The sequence below is a fragment of the Acanthaster planci genome, linkage group LG10 (genome assembly GCF_054643075.1).
Source record: "Acanthaster planci isolate LZ-2023a linkage group LG10, COTS_SCS, whole genome shotgun sequence".
Taxonomy (NCBI): domain Eukaryota; kingdom Metazoa; phylum Echinodermata; class Asteroidea; order Valvatida; family Acanthasteridae; genus Acanthaster; species Acanthaster planci.
This window is the reverse complement of record NC_141786.1, coordinates 12,384,719-12,409,341: the sequence shown is the minus strand read 5'-3', so window position 1 is coordinate 12,409,341 and position 24,623 is coordinate 12,384,719. Positions and strand designations below refer to the sequence as shown.

At 43.3% G+C, this 24,623-nt stretch overlaps 2 long non-coding RNA genes and 1 pseudogene across 3 annotated transcripts in view; 2 read left to right on the top strand and 1 right to left on the bottom strand.

Annotated features, from left to right (window-relative positions):
* Positions 1-269: 269 nt before the first annotated feature.
* Positions 270-6,893, top strand: LOC147797794 (uncharacterized). Its single transcript, XR_015426685.1, has 5 exons — positions 270-478; positions 2,859-3,336; positions 3,746-5,190; positions 5,600-5,895; positions 6,761-6,893. It is a non-coding gene; the product is annotated as an uncharacterized LOC147797794 (long non-coding RNA).
* Positions 1,146-8,284, bottom strand: LOC110990640 (uncharacterized; annotated as a pseudogene). The gene is made up of 7 exons (XR_015426682.1): positions 7,352-8,284; positions 6,744-7,239; positions 6,318-6,640; positions 5,972-6,174; positions 5,526-5,867; positions 5,275-5,433; positions 1,146-3,318 (listed from the first exon to the last, which is right to left on the bottom strand). The product of XR_015426682.1 is annotated as an uncharacterized LOC110990640 (transcript).
* Positions 8,285-8,874: 590 nt separating this feature from the next.
* Positions 8,875-24,623, top strand: part of LOC147797773 (uncharacterized) — a 461,720-nt gene continuing 445,971 nt past the window's right edge. The window contains exon 1 of the long non-coding RNA XR_015426687.1: positions 8,875-9,392. This is a non-coding gene — a long non-coding RNA (uncharacterized LOC147797773). The remainder of the gene's footprint in view (positions 9,393-24,623) is intronic.

The window sequence follows — 24,623 nt, the reverse complement described above, 5'->3', positions numbered from 1 at the left end:
CAAAACAGCCTGCTGAAAAATATTCAACCAGTCCCTTTCATGCACGTTCCAATGGCGACGCGACTGAGTTTGCGCGTGCATGTCAAATTTCATTGATGACGCGGTCATTATTTGCTTATGAATATGCAATTTTGATCTTGATGAGTCATCCGTTGTCGTATCCACCAATAAAATAGCCATTTCGTAGTATTCATGAAAAGATTTCCATACCCTAATGATGCATTATTCATGAAAAAAAGAATTTGCTGAAAAAAGTAACTTTCTAGATAGTTTTGATTAAAAGTTACGAAATGTCAAAGTTTGGTGTTAGTTTTAACAGGAATATCACATTTTTGTCTTTGGTATGACTTCCTTCACATATATTTTAAAAACAGCATTTTTCCCAGGCATAAAATACTTGTTTTAATGAACTGCATGTCATGGCATTTCGTGTGGTCATGATAGCGACTGAGCTAAGATTTTTTTCTGCGTGAAAAAGGTAACCTTGAATATTGCCCGATTTAGCCCTTTTTTCGTAAATAGCTTTGAACTTGCAGTACGCCTGTGGAGGCATACTCTCTCAGACGCATAGAAAAAGTCATTTTGTTGATCTCTTCGATCGTAATATACGATAAAAAATTCATACTGTCAAGGCTTACATCGTGTTCAGGCATGTCATGGGAATGTTAAGACAGTGTGTTCCCATCATAATCCTTTTGAACGGACATGACAAACATGCATGACGAAACTGCGTCCGTAACAGTGTTTTGTTTTTCACGAAAAGGGTTAAACGGTTTTGGATACAGTTTATTGTTTGTGTAACCCTAAAGGAAGGAAAAGACAAGACTATGGGAAAGAGTATACGGACGCCACTTGACACACTGCACACATGACATGTATCATTGTATGAAACAAGTCTGAAAATTCTAAGTGTTTTCTTCGTAAAAAATTTGGTTTTTTCCCCTCCTAAATTGAAATTTTCTGGACTCATTTTTGCTTTCTGATGGCTAATAGGACACTGTAGGAAATAATTACTGGTGTCCGTTTGTGGAACTCTTCCTGATAGTGATGTACAATCATCACTTAAAGGCATGTTAACTCTTGACATTTTTTGTGTTTCTCTACCATGTACACCCTGCTGCAGACTATTACATGACTAAAGAGAATAACCTTTTCCCAATTTTCATATTTTATTGCAGTTAAGTAAGGAAACAACATGCAAACAACCTGTGAAAAGAAAATAAATGCACATGTTAGGGTTTTGTTTGTGTCGTCTTGATTGCAAAACTGAAAATCATATGGAAAATTGGCTGTTCAAGACGATACCATTTACTCTTGGCCTTGTGAAGTCATGAGACTAAATATCATGAAATTAGCCTCTAGTAGTTAAGAGAAACCAACTACTCAACCCACAGTGCCGCTCCCACATCATACACTGATAAATGCACGACTGTTCATAAAACACTGCAAATGAAATTTTGTCAACTTTGTGATGGGGGTAGACCTAAATGTTCTTTGAAACTACAGGTGGAAAGTGGCCTAATAGGTAATTTAAACTTAACCTGATATAGCCGCTACACTACTTAAGACTAATTCGAAATACCAGGGTAAAACCTATTCATACATAGCATACTATTACTAGCATTAGAATAATTAACAATCCCTTAAATCATGTTTAATTTATCCACTACTGACTACATAATGTACTACAAATGTGAAATACATGTAGATATTTTAAGAGTTTTCAACTCAACTAATTTTTTTCAGCACAAGATTAAACTTTTGAAATATTTCTGTTATACATTTAAAAGGTATAAAGGATGCTATTCGCAGAAAAATTACATAAAGGTGATGTGCAGGAATCTCATTTAAAAGTCCTACTTCCTAGTCCCTCTTTGTATTTTCGCTATACAATTCTAAATGAGTAAGACTTTCAAATCTCTTAATTTTAACTACTGTTATACAGTTATAAGGAATTTGAGCTGTTAATACATGTAGTGATATTCTGTTTAAAGTTTATCATATGAATAATAATGCAATTTACTTTACGAAATAATGTCAAAAGAATGTACTTTTTTGATTACATAAAATTAGTTTAAACACGATAAATTTATTCATTAGGTTAAACTTTTTTGAATAAACAGTGCCCGTGCTTGAAATCTAAAATTGCAGCATTATTAAAACAATACAGAAATCTTTGCAGAATACACAACATAAATTTGATACTCACCTTTTTAAAAAAAAATTACATTCAACTAGAAAACAATAAACTTCAGGATACTGAACAATGTAATGCATTTGCATACCACAAATAAAGAGGCAGAAAGTAGAAGCCGCTTTATATGTGAGATGCAAACATACATGAACATTGTTCAGTCTCTCAGCATGAAACTCACATGAAACTGTGACATTTCAACTTCATAACTTATTTACACTGTACACCTGCACATTTTATTTACACTGTACATTTGTGAAAACAACACTTGTTATGCATACACACAAACCTGTTACTTACCTGAAGAATTTATGTTGAGTGCAATCAGTCATTCAACAGGATCGTGTGATTGCATTGCGTTGTTGGTGAAATCAACGCTTAATCTTCCAATGTAAGAGTGATTTTTTGCAACCATAAATTATAAATTACGACGGCAATCATCAGAAGTTGAAATTATCAGTAGATCATACATCAACGAAAGCCGATCATGCAGAATTGAGTGATGGCACTCAACATTAAATTTTACACAGAAAGCACCAAATGAGTTCATCAGAGTCCACAGATTTCCTAGAGTTCCGTACAAAAATAAGAATGTTGGGGCAGGAACAGCCTAGAGTTCTTTCACAGTTCAAATTATTCACTAGAGTTCTTTATTCAAACAAAGATGATGGTGCGTGAGCCGGGCTGGTGAGAATCCAGTGCGTCCGGATGACAGACTGGAGAATGTCCTCGTCATCTCGCAGTCCTCGGACGTCACAACGCAGGGAGTTAAGATGGGCGTGGACCGACTCCCCTCCTTGCTTGCCGTGGAACCCTAGGCCGAAGTGCCACTGCCTGATCCAGGGGATGACATGGTCCTCAATTAGATGCATCTTCGGCGGAACAGTTTCAGTGGGAAACGCGGCCCGGAAGAATTCCAGGTAGTTCTTGCTGTCCTGGTCTAGTGCATCTACAGCTTGGTCATCCAGGATTGAGGAGGTGTTATACTTCCGGTGACAAGTGCCAAACAGGTGGAAAAGTTTGGCGTACTTGGCAGCGATCGTTCTTGCCTCAGGCACCAGGGAAGGGCATACTTGTTGGGTCTTGTTGATGATGGCCTCCGTCAGTCGCTTGATGTTCTCTTCCTGCAGTTTAAATACAAGGTAATACACATGTTCATTAGGTATAATGAACTCCATTTATGGGATTTATGTTTCTTTGTATCACAAAAAATTCAATACACAAACCTTGCAGCATTTATGTACATGATTCCCAACAAAGCTCTTCCCATGGTAGGCCTAGCGCTGCACCCGGAATTCCTGGAGTGTGATGTCAAGTTGACCAGCTAGAGGACCTTGCCCTGGCTTCAGCGCGGCCTTCTTCCTTAGGGTTGCAGCCTCCGCCAACTGCATTGAAAAAATTTATTTACTCATTAATTTATTTATCGTTTTCACTTAATTTTAGTCGGGAATAACTGATAAATTTGAGTTCTTGTTACCAGTTGTTCTCGTTGCTGCATCAATCCAGTCGTTGCAGTGATGTAATCCTGCATGTTTGCACTTCCCTCCTCAGATGTCAAGATGGTGTCGGTCAGTTGGTCTTCCATTAGCTTGAACTCCTCATCCAAGGCCTCTGCCTGCTGTTCTAACTTCCGGGCCACCTTCAACACGGAGATGAGCTTTTGGTAGCCAGAGCCAAGAGCCTGCAGGGAATCTTGCAGGACCTGAAATTAAACACCATCAGGATCCCTGCCATGAAGATGTTTGCTGCAAAGTTTCACCTCGGAATCTCTTGGACACACATCAGGGAATTGAAGAAATCTAAAATTGCAGCATTATTAAAACAATACAGAAATCTTTGCAGAATACACAACATAAATTTGATACTCACCTTTTTAAAAAAAAATTACATTCAACTAGAAAACAATAAACTTCAGGATACTGAACAATGTAATGCATTTGCATACCACAAATAAAGAGGCAGAAAGTAGAAGCCGCTTTATATGTGAGATGCAAACATACATGAACATTGTTCAGTCTCTCAGCATGAAACTCACATGAAACTGTGACATTTCAACTTCATAACTTATTTACACTGTACACCTGCACATTTTATTTACACTGTACATTTGTGAAAACAACACTTGTTATGCATACACACAAACCTGTTACTTACCTGAAGAATTTATGTTGAGTGCAATCAGTCATTCAACAGGATCGTGTGATTGCATTGCGTTGTTGGTGAAATCAACGCTTAATCTTCCAATGTAAGAGTGATTTTTTGCAACCATAAATTATAAATTACGACGGCAATCATCAGAAGTTGAAATTATCAGTAGATCATACATCAACGAAAGCCGATCATGCAGAATTGAGTGATGGCACTCAACATTAAATTTTACACAGAAAGCACCAAATGAGTTCATCAGAGTCCACAGATTTCCTAGAGTTCCGTACAAAAATAAGAATGTTGGGGCAGGAACAGCCTAGAGTTCTTTCACAGTTCAAATTATTCACTAGAGTTCTTTATTCAAACAAAGATGATGGTGCGTGAGCCGGGCTGGTGAGAATCCAGTGCGTCCGGATGACAGACTGGAGAATGTCCTCGTCATCTCGCAGTCCTCGGACGTCACAACGCAGGGAGTTAAGATGGGCGTGGACCGACTCCCCTCCTTGCTTGCCGTGGAACCCTAGGCCGAAGTACCACTGCCTGATCCAGGGGATGACATGGTCCTCAATTAGATGCATCTTCGGCGGAACAGTTTCAGTGGGAAACGCGGCCCGGAAGAATTCCAGGTAGTTCTTGCTGTCCTGGTCTAGTGCATCTACAGCTTGGTCATCCAGGATTGAGGAGGTGTTATACTTCCGGTGACAAGTGCCAAACAGGTGGAAAAGTTTGGCGTACTTGGCAGCGATCGTTCTTGCCTCAGGCACCAGGGAAGGGCATACTTGTTGGGTCTTGTTGATGATGGCCTCCGTCAGTCGCTTGATGTTCTCTTCCTGCAGTTTAAATACAAGGTAATACACATGTTCATTAGGTATAATGAACTCCATTTATGGGATTTATGTTTCTTTGTATCACAAAAAATTCAATACACAAACCTTGCAGCATTTATGTACATGATTCCCAACAAAGCTCTTCCCATGGTAGGCCTAGCGCTGCACCCGGAATTCCTGGAGTGTGATGTCAAGTTGACCAGCTAGAGGACCTTGCCCTGGCTTCAGCGCGGCCTTCTTCCTTAGGGTTGCAGCCTCCGCCAACTGCATTGAAAAAATTTATTTACTCATTAATTTATTTATCGTTTTCACTTAATTTTAGTCGGGAATAACTGATAAATTTGAGTTCTTGTTACCAGTTGTTCTCGTTGCTGCATCAATCCAGTCGTTGCAGTGATGTAATCCTGCATGTTTGCACTTCCCTCCTCAGATGTCAAGATGGTGTCGGTCAGTTGGTCTTCCATTAGCTTGAACTCCTCATCCAAGGCCTCTGCCTGCTGTTCTAACTTCCGGGCCACCTTCAACACGGAGATGAGCTTTTGGTAGCCAGAGCCAAGAGCCGGAGCATCATGATCGTCTTGGTCTTTCTCGGTTAGCACAGCTGCCGCTTGCATATCAAGGTCGTGGCATGCCCCTTTAAAGCTGTTGAAATGCTTGAGGTATAACCCGAGACTAATGTGAAGCCCGGGTGGGCAGACCTGTTGTCATAGAAATCAAGTGCAAAAGGTAAATTAAATTTTACACGCTCATTAAAAAAACATCAATCAACTACAAACCAAATATTATGAAATAAAATTAATACCTGTGTCAATGGGATGGCAACCATTGGCTCGTCAATCACGTTGTTGAAGTGTTTGGCCTTGGAGATATTGGAACCAGCTGCCTTGAATCTGTGGAGGTCTTGGTTCAGGGACTGCAGAGTTCTCTGCTGGGATGGTGGTCTTTCTCCACGGGGCAGCCGTATGTAGTCCTTGTTGATGCTACAGTACAGGCAACAGTGACGGCCTGTTTTAGGGAATTTAAAAATACTGTAAGTTTTCAGGAATTTCATGCAGTTGAAAATTAGTCACAAGAATTTTTGTTTCAATTCTGACTTAAAGTCAGAATTCTGACTTAAAGTCAGAATTGAAACAAAAAGCGTTATTTACCGCCAGCTCCGGTGATCCCATACACTCGGCAGAGATACTCATAATCCCCGAACATGAAGAGCCTGATGTTATGGCTCTTCCAAGTGCTCGACTGGAGTGCAGCAACTTGTTGGCGGAAGCGTTGAAGTCCCGTCTTCAGGTTGTCACTCGTGTCCCCCGCTGCAAAAGCACAGACAACAACGGTGTGCCTAAGAGAGTTGGGACGTTCAACATTGCCGACTTGAATCATTTGTTTAAAGGTCCCGCCTCCCTTGTCACCTCCGACTTTCACCCAAACCTCGTTGTGTGGGATGGTGCCCTTGTGCCAAGTGAGCTGTTGATGCCTGCAATATAAAGATGTGTACAGATAAATGCATATAAGTGCAGGTGTCTATTTTAATTCTTTCTTTGTGTAGCACAAATGTATAATGAAACTATTTTTCTTACTTCTCATACTCATCCAGTTGCTGTGTGACCTTGGGCACGAGGGGCTTCACACCAACGCGGGGGCTTGCTTGATGGTGACTCCTCTGTTGATTTCATCAGGGAAGGAAAAGGGAATGCTTTCAGCGAACAGGTTGTCGGCTATTACGTCATGTTGTTGGTGACGCATGGCCTGTTCACCTTCAGTTAAGATGTTCTAGCCCTTCAACCATTTCTTCAATTCCCTGATGTGTGTCCAAGAGATTCCGAGGTGAAACTTTGCAGCAAACATCTTCATGGCAGGGATCCTGATGGTGTTTAATTTCAGGTCCTGCAAGATTCCCTGCAGATTTTCTCGCAGGGAAGAGAGCTTGAGCTCATCTTTTTGCTGCATTTCTTTGTCATCCATGCTGACAAGACCTCTGGTGGTATCAAGAATCTTGGAACGCTGTCAGATGGTGCTGGAGGATGCCGCCCCACTGCTCTTCTGAGGTTGGGGAACACAAAGTGTCGTCAGAGGCTGTTAATAACAGAAGTAAAATTTATTTAATGATATGACAAAGATGCTTTAAACTATACTAAACTACATGTATATGTATTAAAAGGCGTGTATATGCAGTTTTAAATCTTACCAGGCCACCGGTTCTGTACTGTGTTGTCAATCCATCCTGTGACTGTGCCAGCTTGGTCTTCAAGATGTGGGTTCCCAGTTCTTCCATCACGGGGTCACAGGGGCAGTCAGGGGACGCTGAAGAAGACGGGAGACTGCACTCAGAGGTTCGCAAGACGTCGCATAAGAATGATCATGAAACACAAGAGAAGATGGGTTAATAGCAACAGAAGATTTATTATGTGTTTGGTAAATGTGTGAACTGACATCCCCCACAGTAACGCTCTCCTTGCATGCTGTACACTTCATCACCAGGCTCAGAAATAAGGATGCAAAGTAGCTATGGGGGGCGGTGACATACTTGAAGTGTACAGGTGCTTGGCAGTCGGGACAAGGAACTGTGGGTGATTCATAAGATTCAAAGTGCACTGCCAAGCACTCACGACAGAACAAGTGCGTGCAAGGAGTCTCCAGGGCATTGTCAAGCAACATGGTGCACAGTTTACATTCCACAGGGGCAGTGCTTGACAATGGCTCGAATTGGGGGATCCTATCCCTGGAGATTGTGGGGGAGGGGGGAGGCTAAGGAAATGTTCTCTGTATGCGGGGGGTGCTCGTGGCCGACCACAAGATGCTACCTTAGTCTTCTTTCTTCCTGGCTTGGACTGTTGGACAAACTTTGTATATACAGGGCAGGCACCAAGCCCGGGATGACTTTGCCAGTTAGGGGCAGTTTTTACCGCAGAAACAAACAGTGAACAATAACAAGAATGAACATATAACGGGGGTGAATGTACTTGTCTTTGCTGACATCAATGTGAAATGTTGCCATGATCTTTTCGGCACTCGCACTACACAGTTTGGCACATTTACCACTTCTTGCCCCATTGATGACAGACATCGCCCCCCCACAGAGTCTACATAACTTATCTAATATCACTTGATGGCTGTCCATTTCGCTGAAGGAACTGGAATTACAAAGGAGAGATAGAAAACAATTGTGTTTTCAGGAAATTATATCTCTGAAAATGTTGAAACGAACTCATGCAAAGAACCCCTGTCCTTTACTCTGTTATAACAAGTCGCAGAAACCAGAAAGTTTGTTGTAACCGGGAATGTTATTAAGTATTATGAAAACAAAAAATACATAATTAAATGAATTGGGATTCACAAAATTTTTCTTTCTTTATGACTTTTTTGCTGTAAAAATGTTAATACATGTATTTAGATGTCTTTTATAAGCACTGCACTTTTCAGTGTCCACCTTTGTTTTGCATGTATGTTCCTTCTTTGAATTGTTTATTTCATCTCCATGTCTGTTAAAGAATGAATTAAAATACAATGTGTGATTTTGGTTGCTTTGTACTTTTCATAATCATCTATGTAAATCTAAATGATGAAATTCTTTACTTCAGCCTGCTTGACTCAACTTCAACTCAACTTCACTTCTCAAGGCATAGGTCTACTACTACTAGTACTACGAGGGCCTACGGTGACTTACTATATGGTGTGCCTTATCGTTTTGCGACAGAAAAGGAAAAATTGTGCTGGCAAATAAATTTCCACGCACTTTAATTAATTGGCCTAGAGTTAACTTGTTAATCCTGTTGCAATGATGCCGAGATAAAAGGGGAGTTAGGCCTACTTAAGATGGTTAAACGTCAAGCCTAGCCTCCAAGGCTATGCCTAGCATAACTTCGGTCCTAGGCACAAGCTTAATCTCCAAAGTGCTGATTAAAAGGTAGGGCATAAGCCTAGGCTGAAACTTAAGTTGAGCAAGTTAAGCTGGGCCCTTTTTCTGTGATAACAGATCTCAGGCAAGCCTATGCTAAGGCTTCTGAGCTTGACGTTTATTCCTAGCCTAAACAGGCTATCTGCTTGATCTTCGACTCTTCATTCCTTTACTATAGTTCCCACAAACATTACCGATTACCGTGTTGCTTATACATGTATATTAAGAGGCCCGTGATGAAGCGCTGAATTGTGCAAAGCACCGTGTTGAGCGCGTGCAAGTACACCGACATTGCACCGCGATTCACGGTGCTTTGTCGTGAGCGCACACGGTGAGTTAGCGTTTCAACCTAAACATTGTGCATAATCCTTAACACATCCGCGTCAAAAGCCAAACGAGATTTGCAACATCAAGCCAAGAATTTTTTTTAGCTGATTTCGTATTGTGGGCAGTTGATGGGGTAACAAATTCTGAAAAAGTCTATATCTAATATATTGCAATAAAAAATGCGGTTTCAGAGGAAAGAGAAGTTAATTTGGGGAATAAATTTCTTTTGTTTTTGTCAGCGGTTATTAAGAAACTAGACTTTTATAGCAAAATTGGTGCCAACTTACCTGGCAAACCTCCGTCCAAATCGGGTCCAGCGCTCGATATGATTGGTTGTGATTGTGAATATATTTTTGATTGGTCAATAGGATTCATTTGCATATACTGTTTATTCATGGGAATTTAGTTTCCCGCCAACTTTAAACGAATAAAATTTCGATGCATCTTCAAAAATTTAAGAAATGCTTCCCGCTAGCAACGGTGTCAATCCCATAAGGGCGCTCTGCTTTTCTGAAATCTCGCGACGCGTCGCGGGAGTTCCTCATTAACATAATGAGCATGTTCAAACCGAATTCCCACGGGTGTCATATTACACGAACGATCGCGGGGAGCACCTTGCGCGCCCTCTGCGTTAGCCTGAGAGTACTCAAACGTTCCTCTGTTGCGTTGAAGTAAGTGTAATTTTGGAAAGAAGCAGAATAAATCTCGATGACCAGCAGTCCAAATGATACGGACCGCCCGTTTTGGAAAGTGAGTAAATTGTTAAGGTTGCATGTCGTGCAGCCCCCAAGTTAACATGGAACAATTTAAATAAGGTGATATGACAGAGTCATGCAATGTTAATGAAATATTACCCGATAATATATATATCTTAGACGATTCATGATACCAAAATTCTTGAGTTTTCTCCCTGGTTCATCAATATATTTTCATGTAATTTTTATCAATAGTAATACCCCCAAAATTAGTACTTCTAATTCTTTTTCAATTTTTATTTACTTAACATCGTATTATTCAATAATACTTGTATCTGTATGACTGGTCCAAAATGTAAAATAATAAAATGTGATTTTAGGGCATCCATACATAAATTGTTAGCAAAGAGCCATTTACCAATTTTGTAAATTCCAAACTAAGGTTTTGACTTGCTTCATTTACTTAGTGCACAAGGTCGTATTACCGGCAAGTGAACAGAATGTCATACTGTGGGAGGGGCGCTATCTGGTGCAGGGGAGCGCATGAATAGACACACCAGACAACCCTGGGCTCGGATCTCTGCTGGTGTTATTTGCTATTTAATTTCAGTAGTAGACAGCCCAACAGCGGAGGCGACGGCAAACATGAGGAATGCCCCTGCCACCGCATGATGGCGCTGTTGCTACACACCAGCATACTCGCAATTATATGTGCAACATGCATGACATCCCTCACAATACAATCTGAGGTTTACATGTCGTTGATACAGAGATTAAAGAGTTGAGGGCCCGGCACAGACCTATACTCCACAGGTAATGACTCATTTGGTAGAATTTACACAAATAACATTGTTGTCTGTTACCAAAAGGTCCAGCACTGTTCCTCGCACACCATAATACTCAAATTCACTGATTAAAGTTTCAAAATCTTTAGAAAAATCCAGAAATACCCCTAAGGAGACATTTGATCAATCCCCCTATATATTTTATTAATTCCCTAATATACTGCTAGTTTTGAAGAACGTTTGACTTTAAATTAAAATTCTGGTTCAGAAAGAATCTTGTTATCATTAATGAAATATATTACTCTCTAGCAAGTAAGTCTTTCAAATAATTTACACATAGGCTACACAGTATTGATACTGGTCTGCAGTGAGTCCTGTTGTGGGTAAATCCCGTTTAGTAGATCGGTTTTATCAGCATATACTCAAGCTGTCGAACACTTATTCAACATATCTGCAAGAACCTTTGCTAATGAATACATTGCCTGTTTGATAAATGAATTTAGGTCATCAGTTGGGATCCTTAAGAATTTTCTTTGTACATGTAGATGGTTTTTACAGAAAATAGAATTGTAAATGGCATTAGATAAACACGGAGATTTTATTCTTATCATAAAATCTAGTAGTGGAAAATTTTTGTAATATCGTTGTTGAACTAGTACTGAAAAGAAATCATACATAGAGTATATCACTGATTGGTGTAACATAATTCCAGTTCAATTGTCTTGAAATCATTAGTAAAATTTTCGATATAAGTGTCATTAAAGCTACGTTTTACTCATTTTCTGCCAATTCTGCATATAGAACTTTCTTATTTGTTATTTGTAACTAGGAACACTTGAGGATGATCAGTATCATCAGTCGTGATGAATTTTTTGCAAGATCATTGGTTAAAATATTGTCTATGAGTGTTGCTCAGTTAACACTGCTCAGTTGTCAATGGTCTCAACAGTCTAAGGGTGAGATTTTGTACACTGTTGTCAGTATCATATTCCATTTTGTTAATATGAAGATCACCGTGATTTAGCACTTTGTTTTATTAGGTATGAGCGACAAAATTGTATAGACAATTTCTGTTACTCGGCACAGCCCAGGGGGGGGGGGGTTGTAGACAAATCCTATTATAACATTTGCTTTAACTGTAATAATCAATTCCAATAAAACATACTTTGATATCTCAATTATACTCAGTAGGTCATTGCAAGTTTTATAATCCAGGTCTATTTGTACATAAAGCGCAACCCGGTTTCCTATTCTACTTGCCCCCCTGCGATAGTATAATGTGGAATTCGTGATGGAGGGACATATACGTAGGGTACAATCATTAAAATGCGCCAATTTCATATCTGTGTTATGGAAATTGTAAGTTTATCCTAATCATGGGTGATGTCCAGGATATCAAAATTGCTCTATGGTGAAAAACCTCTCAACCATCGAATACAACAGGTCAACAGAACAACCTGGATAATAATTGTTTGGCTCACACTCAATACGTATAAGTGAAAACGAATAACAAAAGCTGATTGACGGTGCATGCTTGCTCAGTGTTTTTCTCAAAACGATAAGATTTGTACCATCCATCGCAGATAAGAACTCGTCAGATTTACTACATAAATCGAACAGTACTTTGGGAAGTGGCACCTGATGAGTACTAGTGGAAAATCTTCTCATTACATCAACGCCTTGCTTCATGAAGAGTTGGAAAGTTGCTGATTCTATCCATATGCTGTCATTTTATCATGCCAAGTGAGGAACTTGTGTTCGTGATCTAAGTGAATTAAAACACCATCAATATCACTGTAATCCCTGTGTTGTCCAGCGAAGTATTTCTTTGCTAAATGATTCAGGCAGGGACCTGCAAGCAGACATTCACAGTTTTCTGCTTGTGCGTATGTCTACTTTGAAATGTTTCTTTCCAGAATCCCTCCATGGGGGCCCCTTCTTACTTGTAAGAATTCCTGACCATGCCTAACGGGTCCGTTAGCTTACATCAGAGGGGGGGAGTAGCACTCAAGCCCCAGGCTCCATTTTCCCCGTTCCCCAGGTTTACAAAACACCATGGATCCCCACAAAGCGGGCAACAAGTGGCAAATGTCATTCCTTGGTGGCTCTGGTTCCATAATACTCAACAATGGTATTGGGGTACATTTTGCTAACTTCAAGAAGATAATTGACGGAAATGCCAGTACATCAACTCTTCATGAATCCTTTCGTTTGACCGCAACTTATGTCAAAATTATGCCAGAAATAATGCAATCGTGGCATTGCTGTCAATGACCCCGGTAAACAGGAATTTTGTCCACGATATCTGCACTAGGGTAAGGCCTTGATCACCTGAAATTTTAAAGGAGACAGAACAACGTCATTAAAATATAAATTGATAAATTGAAGTTGTTGCAAAAGAATGCTCCTTCATCCCTACATCACAAAAAAGGATCTTTTGATTAACCACGCTAAATGCAAAAGATTTGAGGAGACTCTTTTCATTACTGTGTTGGAGTCAAGTTTACAAACATAGTGAATCAAGTCCAAGTCGAATTCACTACAAAATGCACTTACAAATCTGCTGAAAAGTCCTGTCAGCCAGCAGAAACCTGTCAACAAGTACCCCACGTAGTTTCAGCGAGACATTGTTTTATGCGCATGTGCAACATAATGTTCCTTGCCCACGTGAACTGAACATGGCTGCCCATTGATCACGGTTTTGAGCTCAGAATGTATTGGGTATCATCATCTCAAAATTGACGTTTTTTCCTTTTTTCATTGCAATTGATAGGAAATTTAGACCTTCCAATTTATTTTATGAAAGTATAACTTCAAAACGACCGATATCTCTCGATTTAATCTGGGATTTTATTGGCGGCGTCTACTGCGAATGTAATTGATAAAAATGAAAAAACCACTAGTTTGTGAGGTGGAAAAATGGCACATTTCTCCACTTTTACAGACCCCTTCACCCAAAAATATATGTTTGGAAAAACTAAAAATGTGCGTGGGATGAATCCAATATGGGCAAGGTGTCCTGTTAAAGAAAACGATAAGTTTTTTTATGCGTTTTCAACACCTACAGTGCCCTCCTTATAATGTACATGTACGTACCGAGAAAAAATCATACGTTTTGAGTCATCAAAAACCACACAGGGGGATACCACGCCAAGGTAAAGGGAGCTGGCCCATTCATGTGATAAAAACAAACAGCCTTGTGCAAAAAAAGAGCACTCGAATGGTCCCTTTACCTAATTATGCAACCCCCACGGTCCTAACCAGTACAAAGAGCTTCACTTCAGCTCATGTATCATCACACTGACTTGGAAAGACAGTTGCATTAAAGTTGGTGATGGTGTTGGATCGTAGGCAACATTTTGTTAGGTGACCAGATAATCGTCATCTATGAACTTTTCAAAGTGGTAGATAATTAACTTCACGACCCCCGTTGCCATCGGGGTGTCTTGGCATACACAAGGTAAACGGGCTAGATGGTGTACTGCATTCATGCTCCACGGTAGATATTAGATGCAAGTGTGCAATATTCCCTTGCAGAAAGGCCCACTTAGTTGTAGCCTTAAATCATTAGGTCTTTTGAATCTGTAAATAGATGCATCAAAAGTACATTTTGACCATTGTTATTTTTTAAATTAGATTTTTCTTTTCTGCCAGTTTCAAGAAACATTCCTTGAAATTTGCACTTTTTATCCCCGTCTCCAAAAGCATGGCTTTTAGAAATTAATACTTTGAAATGATCTGAGGCAGCAAATATGTAAAGTTCCTTAACCTGATTGAAGATATTATGTCACTCAGTATCTATGCAGTGATCGAGTTTGTTGAAGAGCAGGCGGTTGCATTAGCAGCAAATAGCTGGTTGGTGGACTATGAGACATCTGTAATGTGGCCGCCTTATAAGTCACAGAAAAGGGTAGACAAAGCAGTGCAGAAGCGTGAACCACCAACAGATGGATATCAGAAGTTTCCATGCCGTGTTTTATACAAAACCAGTAAGTTTCAAACAGGGTAATTACAAATTGCTCCACATGTGTAACCCCCACATTCAAAATAAAGATCTATATGTTTGCACATTTCTCTCTTAGAAATCCTTTTACAAATATTGTGTAGCCCCCCTGTTTCATCATTTAAAATCATTTACAAGTTTAATTGATCATAAATGCATGTTTGTATCTCTTGATCTAGAGAAAGATGGTAGGTTGAATGAAATTGCAAATGGTTTTTACCATTGTGGGGGTGAGAATCTAAGCCTAATGTAAAAAAACTGATAATTCAGGATCAGGAATTTTGTTTACCAGGCAACTTCTACAAAGTATTTATAGGCAAACTATTGATATTGGCATATTTCCTGTTTTGTTTTTGAAGGTTATTATGAAAAAAAGGTTTGGCAAAAGTGAGGAAGGCAGAGGACGTTTCAGATTTGGCCACAGATGCTGAATGTGCTGTATCCCTGCAAAGAGGAAGTCAACGTAATGATTCAAAACAGTGTTTAGATCGGTTACGAAAGCTTAATAAAACTAAATTGGAGTTGTCACAGTCAAATCGATCACTGAATAATGAACTTGAATACATAAAGATCCCATATTTGATAACAGAAAATGAAAAGTACGTACCTGTGAGATGAAAAAGAAGATTTTCTTTGGACCTTTTGTTTCACAGAAATTTTGCTCATTGACTTTTTATGACATGTCAATGAGACAAGATGAAGAGCGCCCTCTATCTTCCCAAAAGTCACAAGTATACCTAAAAAAAGTTGGGGGCCCTCAATTCTGATATGATTTAGAGAGAATTTGATGTACGTTGTTCAAATATGGCAAAATACATTTACTCAGGAAATAGGAGGCTGGTAAAGGGAATGAGGGGCTGGTAACACACTTCCTGCCCAAAAGAAATGTCGTCCCCGACATTGAACTCTGACATCCACTAGAACAAAAGTTCAGGAGCCCAATCATCGAGTCTGTTCTTGGTCCATCATCTAATTCTAATGTTCCCATAGCATTGACGATGACTGAAATCCAAGGTGATCACAGGTGGTACCGCTTTATGCGTCCTCTAACGCACATCACTGAATGGGCTTGAATGGACACCCACCTGCGTGAAGTGAATGCAGCAGTCAGTTTGTACAAATGTCTGGTGGCACAGTTAGGCTCCTTGACTGGGGGACACACTCAACCACTTCCTGTGATACTCGGTGGTTCTCCTCGTCCCTGCTGCAGCAATTCAGTCACATCTTCTTCCTGAGCTTGCCTTACTTGCAGTGTCATTTGCACGATCAATTTACAGTCATTAAAGTTTATCAATATTCTAAACAAGTCCATTTGTGTAGGTTCATCACTTACATACAAGCAGTCTGCCATGGCTGTGTTTGCTGTGGTCCCTGCAATTCCATGGACATACCTTGGATTGGCACTATTGTTGGATACCCTACTGCTCCATCAGCCCATGGGAGAAGGATCCCATTCGGAGGCCAATACCCGGAACATTGGAGGTGCTGGTGCCATCAGGGCATGCTGCAGTGGTGGTTGGAGTTGTGGAACACCATACTGCAACTGATTTGGTAAAGTTAGCTGGTTTACCTGTACTGCCGAAGCGTATGGTGGCTCAATCGAAACAGGCATGCACGCAGCATCAGGGGTGCCAATCTGTCGATAGCAAAAGGTGTTGGGTTGTTGGCGTAACCGCGTGGACCGCCTCTCTGCCTTGTGCATCCCACCATGTTCCCCTGCTACTGGTTGCGTCACCGGCTGGGTCTCGGGCTGGATCACAGGCTGGGTCAGGGGCAGTGAGACACTGTCATCAGGTAGTGCAAAAGTATGTGACTGTTGTTTCGGAGTAGATCCCTCATCCGACTCTAACACCTCTACGTATTCATGTAGGTAGTCGTCGTCTTACTCATCAGAGCCCTCCAGTTTTCTGATGGTTCTTTCCGACCTCCGTGCTCTTGCCCTTGTCAAAGGCCTTTTGGTATTTGAAGTTGGACTTTCCATTGGCACTCTGTGTACATCAGTAGATAGAAAATCACAAGGCAGAAGGAGGTTACGATGGATTCTGTCTTCGGGAGTCAGCTCATACACGGGTAAATCACCTTTCTGGGCAAGGACAACGTGCACCTTATCCTCATAATATGACTGCAACTTTCCTGGACCTCCTGGTGGGACACAGTTTTTCAACAGGACTCTGTCGCCAGGGGAGAGACATGGGTGTGCAGCTTTTTCGTCATAGCATGTCTTGCCCTTCTCTGCAGACTTCTCTGCATTCTTTTTTGCCAGATCATACGCCTCAGTCATGCGTGCCTTCCACTGATTGACGTACTCGGTTCGGCTCTCGGATGTGTCGGGCTGATCAGTGGATAATCCAAAAGCAAAGTCAATGGGAAGTCTTGGTGTTCGTCCACAAAAAGAAGATAATGTGGTGAAAAACCAGTAGCTTCATGTCGGGGTATTGTTGTATGCATGAACAACCTTATTCAGGTAACGTTTCCAATCCCTCTTCTGGTCCTCAGTCAAGGTTTGCTGCATGGATAAAAGGGTACGGTTAAATCTTTCGACTTGACCGTTCCCTTTCGGGTGGTATGGGGTAGTGCGCGAGCCATCAACACATGACAACTGTCCCAATCTTCCGAAGAGATGATTTTCTATTTCCTTTCCCTGATCATGATGGAGTCCTTTTGGGTACCCGAACTTGAGGATGAAATCGTTATAGACTTTATCAGCTGCCGTTCGTCCCGCTTTGTTTGATTTGGGATATGCCTGAGCAAACCGGGTGAAGTTATCCATCACTACTAGCGTTGTACTCATCACCACCCTTGCTTGGTTCCAAACGAAGGAAGTCGATACTAACAAGTTCAAATGCTCTCGTCGGTCTTGCTGGAGGTTTCTGTCTGATACAGGTACACTGCTTGGTGATGTACTCCTCGACAAAGGCTTCCATGTAGAACCGCTCTCGGGCGAGATGGAGAACTCTATCCGATGCTAAATGGCCCATATTATCATGAAGTTCCTTGCAGACAAGGAATTGCAACTTCTGGGGGATGACTTGCTCTGATCCGATTTTGGTAGTTCTCCTCAGGATGCCGTCTTTTCCTACGACCAGTTTTTTCCACTCATCGTCATGGTTCGGGTGTCTGGTTCCTCACCTTCTCGATCACGACTGTTGGGCCATCTCCCTTTAGCTCTGTACTTGATAATCCTTGCTGGGCATCTCTGATCTCGCTTTGATCAAATGGTTTGCCATCAGATGTAAGTTCTTCATTTAGTTGGTCCACAACACTGGGATTGACTGCCAGTGAGCTTGCCAATGCATGGTCTGTCTCCTGCTGCATTTGTATACCCTCAACAGCTGCTTCCATCACTGAAGGCGATATTTCTTCAGTACAGACATCTTCCAACTTGTCTGCCGGAATTGGCATACGTGACAGCGCATCTGCATCACCGTTGTCTCTTCCCGGCCTGTACTTGATGGAGAAATTGAAATCCGCGAGTTCACTCACCCAGCGATGTCCTATGGCATTAAACTTGGCAGTGCTCAAAACGTATGTAAGTGGGTTGTTATCCGTGGAATACTACGAAGGATATTGCATAAAGTAGATATTCCCGGAAGTGTTCAGTTATGGCCCACGTCAAGGCAAGGAATTCAAACTTCCAAGAATGCATGAAGTAATTCTTCTCGGCTGGTGTCAAAGCACGAGACCTTCATGGGGCCCCCTTGCTTCTGGTCCACAACTGCACCCAAACGCTCCTGGGAGGCATCAGTGTGGACGATGAAAGGCAGTTTCAAAGTCTGCATACGTCATCACAGGTGCCGAAGTCAGCTCATCTAGGAAGGTATTGATGATTCCCTGGTGCTGTGGTATCCACACTATCGGTGTGCTTGATGGTGTTTGTCCACCCTTGCCAACTTGCTTCCAACTTTGGGTTTCTGTCTGTCTGGGTGAGAGGTTGTCTTGCCCTTTTCTTTCCGGTTTATGGTGAGCAGCTCAAAATAATGGTCTTGCACGTTTTGCATAATCTTGCAGGTAGCGCCAATTGTAACCAGTCAAGCCGAGTAGTTTCCTCAACTCCCCTACTGTACGTGGAGTGTTCTGCTTCAGTTTCTAGAGTGCCTCTGCTTCTTTCGGATCTGGCTTATAACCTTCAGCTGAGATTATCCGCCCCAAGTAGCGGACCTTGTCTTGAAAGAGGTTGCATTTCGCAGCCTTCAATTTCACTCCATGCTGACGGAGTTGCTGGAGAACTCTTTTGAGGTTAGTTACATGGTCTTCAAAGGTGGCACTGAAAACAGTTATGTCATCTAAGTAGACTTCACAGATGTCATGGTTCAGGCGATGCAATGTTTTCTCCCTACAGCGCTGGTATGCAGCTGGTGCATTCTTTAACCCAAAAGGGATCGGAACCCATTCATGTAGGCCAAAAGGGGTGACAAATGCCGTCAATGGCCTTCTCTCGTCCGCCATGTAGCATTGATGGTACGCCTTTCTTTGATCCAATGTGGCCAGTCCCTTGCCTTGAAACTTTTCGACGGTCCATTCTTCTCCGTCTGCGCCGGTTGGCTTGACGTACAACAGGCCCGGGTTGGCTCTCCCCGGAATCCATTTCGTGTGCAAGTGGTAGTTGGGCAAGAAATCACTCAGATCGTCTCCGTAAGGCTCAGCGCTGTGAAGTGTTCTCTTGACAAACTCGTCAATGTTGCTGGCTTTTAAAGCCTCCTCCATTTGCATAAACTTCTTGGGAAGCGCTGTTGGCCAATAGCCTGGGTTTAGATTCGTCCACGAGTGCGTTAGGGGTGTACCCACATCTTGGTTAAAATATTTGGTGTGTCCTCTGCGCAGGTTGACTACAGCCCATTTCTCAATTTCGTCTAGCACCCCTTGATCTAAATCTTTAATGGTATGTTCGTACATGTAGTTCTTGACGTACATGTCCACGTTTTTGGTCACCTGTGGTAATTTCATCTCGCTTTGTCGAAGTAGTTCACTGGCTTGGAAATTCAAATTGGGCTGTTCGTCATCACCGGGTATCTGTCGGTGATTTCCTTCCCACCAATCGTCTTCATCCATAAAGACTTCGTAGTGGTTGAGGTTACTCAGAAAATTGGTTACCAGTTTGACGGCTCCTCCTACGGAAGTCACTTCATCAATCATGGGTACTATATCGTTGATGGTAAATCCTTGTGATGCAATTCTCCAAGCGCCGTGCAGCATATTGATCATACCAAATTGATGGGGTGTCATGCTCGATCTCAAATACTGGTAGGGGATGGAATGCATCCCGTGGTTGAGCACCCATTTTCCTCCCTGTTTGGAGATACCTTCGTTTCGGGTGACTTCGAGGTAATGGGTGAAAGTCTTTTCAAAGTAGTGGCCGCCCTGTCCAGATCCTCCAGCACCGCTATCGTGTTGAGTAGGATTATCTCCGACGCCCTGCTCTCGGCTCCCAGGAGCATTCGCCTCAGACGACGCCATATCTTCCTCTGTTCGTGGTCTTTTCGGACGTCCCGGGCCTGGTTTAGTGCTTCCACCAGTCGGCGAGCTAGGTCTCTTGTCAGGTCGTGAATCACTCCTACTCGGTAAGTCAGGCTGCTCTCGATCAGTTCCATCCGGTTCTGCTGGCGGTTCAGGTTCATCTGGCGGTACTTGTGGTTGTACCGCGCCTTCTGGTTCGTCGGGTGGGGGTTGTGGCTCTGGTGTGTGCGCATGCTCAGGTTGTGGTCCGTAGTGGTCACGTGGTCCCGCCGTGGGTGCCGGATCTATTTGCGATACCGGTTCTACGGGTGCTACGGGCGCATCTCGACTCTCTTCTCCAGGATCTTCGGTATAGTATGTTCTATACGTGAGCGGTTGCCACGGCGCTCCTTGTGCACTGTATATATCTCGCCATCTTTCTGCTTCTTCCATATAGTACCAAGACGTCTTGAGTACTTCCAACTTGTCTTCCATCCATCGTCCCAGGTCATCACTGGACCATTCGATATATCCATAGCCAATAGGAGGTGGTGTAGCCGAATCCTTGCGGTAGATGTTTTCCCATTCTCTATTGCCATAGCGTCGCAGGGCATCGTTGATTTCTCCCGGCAGATAGGACTTGTCGACATGCGTATGACCCGTTTGTATGGTATTTTCTCCCGGACTGTAATGTATGTACTTGCGTTAATTGGTGCCAGTAACGCTGGTAAGACCTGGCTAGCAACCAGCCTGGCTGACCTATGTGTACATGTGGGTGAGATCACCTGTGGTGCGTCAGGGTATGCCTTCCTGTGGGCCGAGTGCCCCGATAAGAGATTAATAATCTTGAACGAACCCTACTTGGACAAGGCCATAATTGAAAAGGCTAAGGTGGTTCTAGAAGAGAGTGAAACGATGGTGCCCGTCCAGCACCAAAAGGAAGCGTTCCTAAGACGAACACCAGTGATTGCAACAGCCAATCACGAGCTTTGGAAATGGGCCCCGTCCGAACAAGAGGCCATAGAAAACAGGTGCCTCCTCTATAGGAACTTGAAGGCATGCCCCCTTTTGGCCAAGGTGACCAAAAAATGCCACCCATGTGTGTGGAATTATCTCATTGAACAGTTACGGGAGGATGACATATCAATACGCGGGGGGGGGAAGCTAGAGAGGGTGGAAGTACAACAAGTAGTATTAGAACAGCTCCCAGTCGAGCAGGCAGCACCACTTCATCATGCCACACTTCATCCGAGAACGACAGCCCGATACCGCCGACACCTCCGGCCCCCAAGCGCCAGCCCCTGCACCTGAGCCCGGGACACGAGATAGCACTCAAAAGGAGGAGGCTGTTTCCGAAATCAACAGAGACAGGAGATCAACCAACCGTAATCTCCGAAACCCCACACACCAGCAATACCACAAGCCAAGCCCACCGAGTTTAAACCCGAACAACCCTGGCGGCTTTGATTATGTTAATTGGTCATGGCAGTCTGGTGCCATACCATCCATGCCTGGTGTGGAGCCACTTCATACAAGCACCGAGTCAGTCCAGAGTCAAGAGATACATGACGTCACTATGATAACCGCAATCAGTCAGGAGGCCCCACAGGATGTGACCATGGTAACGGCCTCCCAGGACCTCTACTCACAGCACTATGAGCCACCGGCCGAGGTGATTAAAACCTACACCATAAAGGACACCCTATCGGACATTGAGAACGAGGTGATCACAATCAGCTCCGAAGAGGACCAAGAACTCCTCAACGTGTGCCAAATAATTAACGAAGCCAACCAAGTGCGAGAAGCAGCAGAGGCGGAACGAAGAGCACTGCCTGCCTGCATAGAAAGTTGGGACAGGGAGACCAACGACAGAGAACCAACAGCATGGGACACAGTGACCGATTGGGTCAGAGACCCACTGTACGGCTATCAAGCCATATACCATAACGATTTGTAAATAAATATCTACTAAATTAATTTATATATATATAATAATTTCGGAGAAGTAATTTGTCACCCCCAGTATTGTGTTAATTTCGAGGGGAGTAATATTGTAATAGGGAATGGGATACACAAACAATGAGAGACCCCCGGAGAGAAAATGAGAACCGGTGGGGATTACATCAAAAACAAGTGTCAGTGTACTGGTTTTGTTTTCCGACCCCCCTCCACTCCGCTGCGCTGCGTGGAGCCTCAGGAATGGGGTTGGGTCTTTCCAAATCAATAACCTTATTGGATCAGGTTGACTCAGGAGTGGACGTGACGTATCGGACACGTGACCCGCGCGCTCTCCTCTGCGCTGCGCTACGCGGAGCGTCAACGCGCGGGTAAACCTATATAAATAAATGTCTTGCGTCAGGTGGACTCAGTAGGAGAGCATGCATCTAGCACGCGAGGTTCTCTGGTGTATAACGCTTGCGCAAACGGCGTGTCTCTTGTGGCATGTCAATCAGGTGGCGATAGCTGTACAACCAGAAGAACCAGAGCCGCCAGATGAACCAGAGCCGCCAGCCGTGCCGGATGGAGCTGATCGAGAGCAGCCTGACTTACCGAGTGGGAGTGATTCACGACCTGACAAGAGACCTGCCGAACCGACTGGTGGAAGCACTAAACCAGGCCCGGGACGTCCCAAAAGACCACGAACAGAGGAAGATATGGCGTCGTCTGAGGCGAATGCTCCTGGGAGCCGAGAGCAGGGCGTCGGAGACAAACCTACTCAACACGATAGCGGTGCTGGAGGATCTGGACAGGGCGGCCACTACTTTGAAAAGACTTTCACGCACTACCTCGAAGTCACCCCGCAACGAAGGCATCTCCAAACAGGGAGGAAAATGGGTGCTCAACCACGGCATGCATTCCATCCCCTACCAATACCTGAGAGCAAGTATGACGCCCCATCAATTTGGCATGATCAATATGCTACACGGCGCTTGGAGAATTGCAGCGCAGGGATTTACCATCCACGATATAGTACCCATGATTGACGAAGTGACGTCCGTAGGAGGTGCCGTTAAATTGGTCACGAATTTCCTCAGTCATCTCAACCACTACGAAGTCTTTATGGACGAAGATGATTGGTGGGGAGGAAATCACCGACAGATACCCGGAGATGACGAACAGCCCAACTTGAATTTCCAAGCGAGTGAACTATTGCGCCGAAACCAGATGAAACTACCACAGGTGACCAAAAACGTGGACATGTACGTTAAGAATTACATGTACGAACATACCATTAAAGATTTAGATCAAGGGGTATTGGACGAAATTGAGAAATGGGCTGTCGTCAACTTACGCAGAGGACACACCAAGTATTTTAACCAAGATGTAGGAACACCCCTGACGCACTCGTGGACGAATCCAAACCCAGGCTATTGGCCAACAGCGCTTCCCAAGAAGTTTATGCAAATGGAGGAGGCTTTAAAAGCCAGCAACATTGACGAGTTTGTCAAGAGAACACTTCACAGCGCTGAACCGTACGGTGACGATCTGAGCGACTTTCTGCCCAACTATCATTTACACACGAGATGGATTCCGGGGAGAGCCAACCCGGGCCTTTTGTACGTCAAACCAACCGGCGCCGACGGAGAAGAATGGACCGTCGAAAAGTTTCAAGGCAAGGGACTGGCGAGCTTCAAGGGACCCATGATGAAGGGCAGTCCGGAGGTGCTCATGAAACTGCCGGTGTATCTCGACGCGAGCGACAAACCCAATTCCCATTTTGTGCAAGCTGCAGATCACCTACTGGTGCAAGATAGAGACCATGGCTCACGGGCAAGACATCAACGATTGGATGGCGCCTCATTTTGGAGTGAGCAGGAGCACCGAGACAGACAGTCAGGGACAGCGCACGATGAAGGGTACCATTCCGACAGCCGCACAGCAGCTCGCGGGAACGGTCAAGATGGTGCGGGGCGGAGAGCTCAACAAGAACAGTCTGGACAACCTGGTGTGGCCGGCATGTCAGAGCAACAATTTCATGTATTGAGAGAGTCACGCCTGTGGAGACGCATCAGTGACACCAATACAGCCGGAACATTTAGGGGACTCACCGTCGAACGGTTGGGAGAGAGCAACAGTTTTCGTATAGACATTTTAATTGATCCTCCTCCTGTAGATCTCAATGAACCTGCTCCAGAAGCACCCATGGAGATTATGTTACACTTGGATAAAGGAGGAGGTGATCAGACCGGACACTTTGTACATACCGAAGGGGTATTGCGCAGTACAGTAGATTCAGATATGTCACGTATGGGACAAGAGCTGGTCGATTTGGAAGAAGGTCCCAACGAGTTTTTTTATGCAGATGTCATGGAAGACGA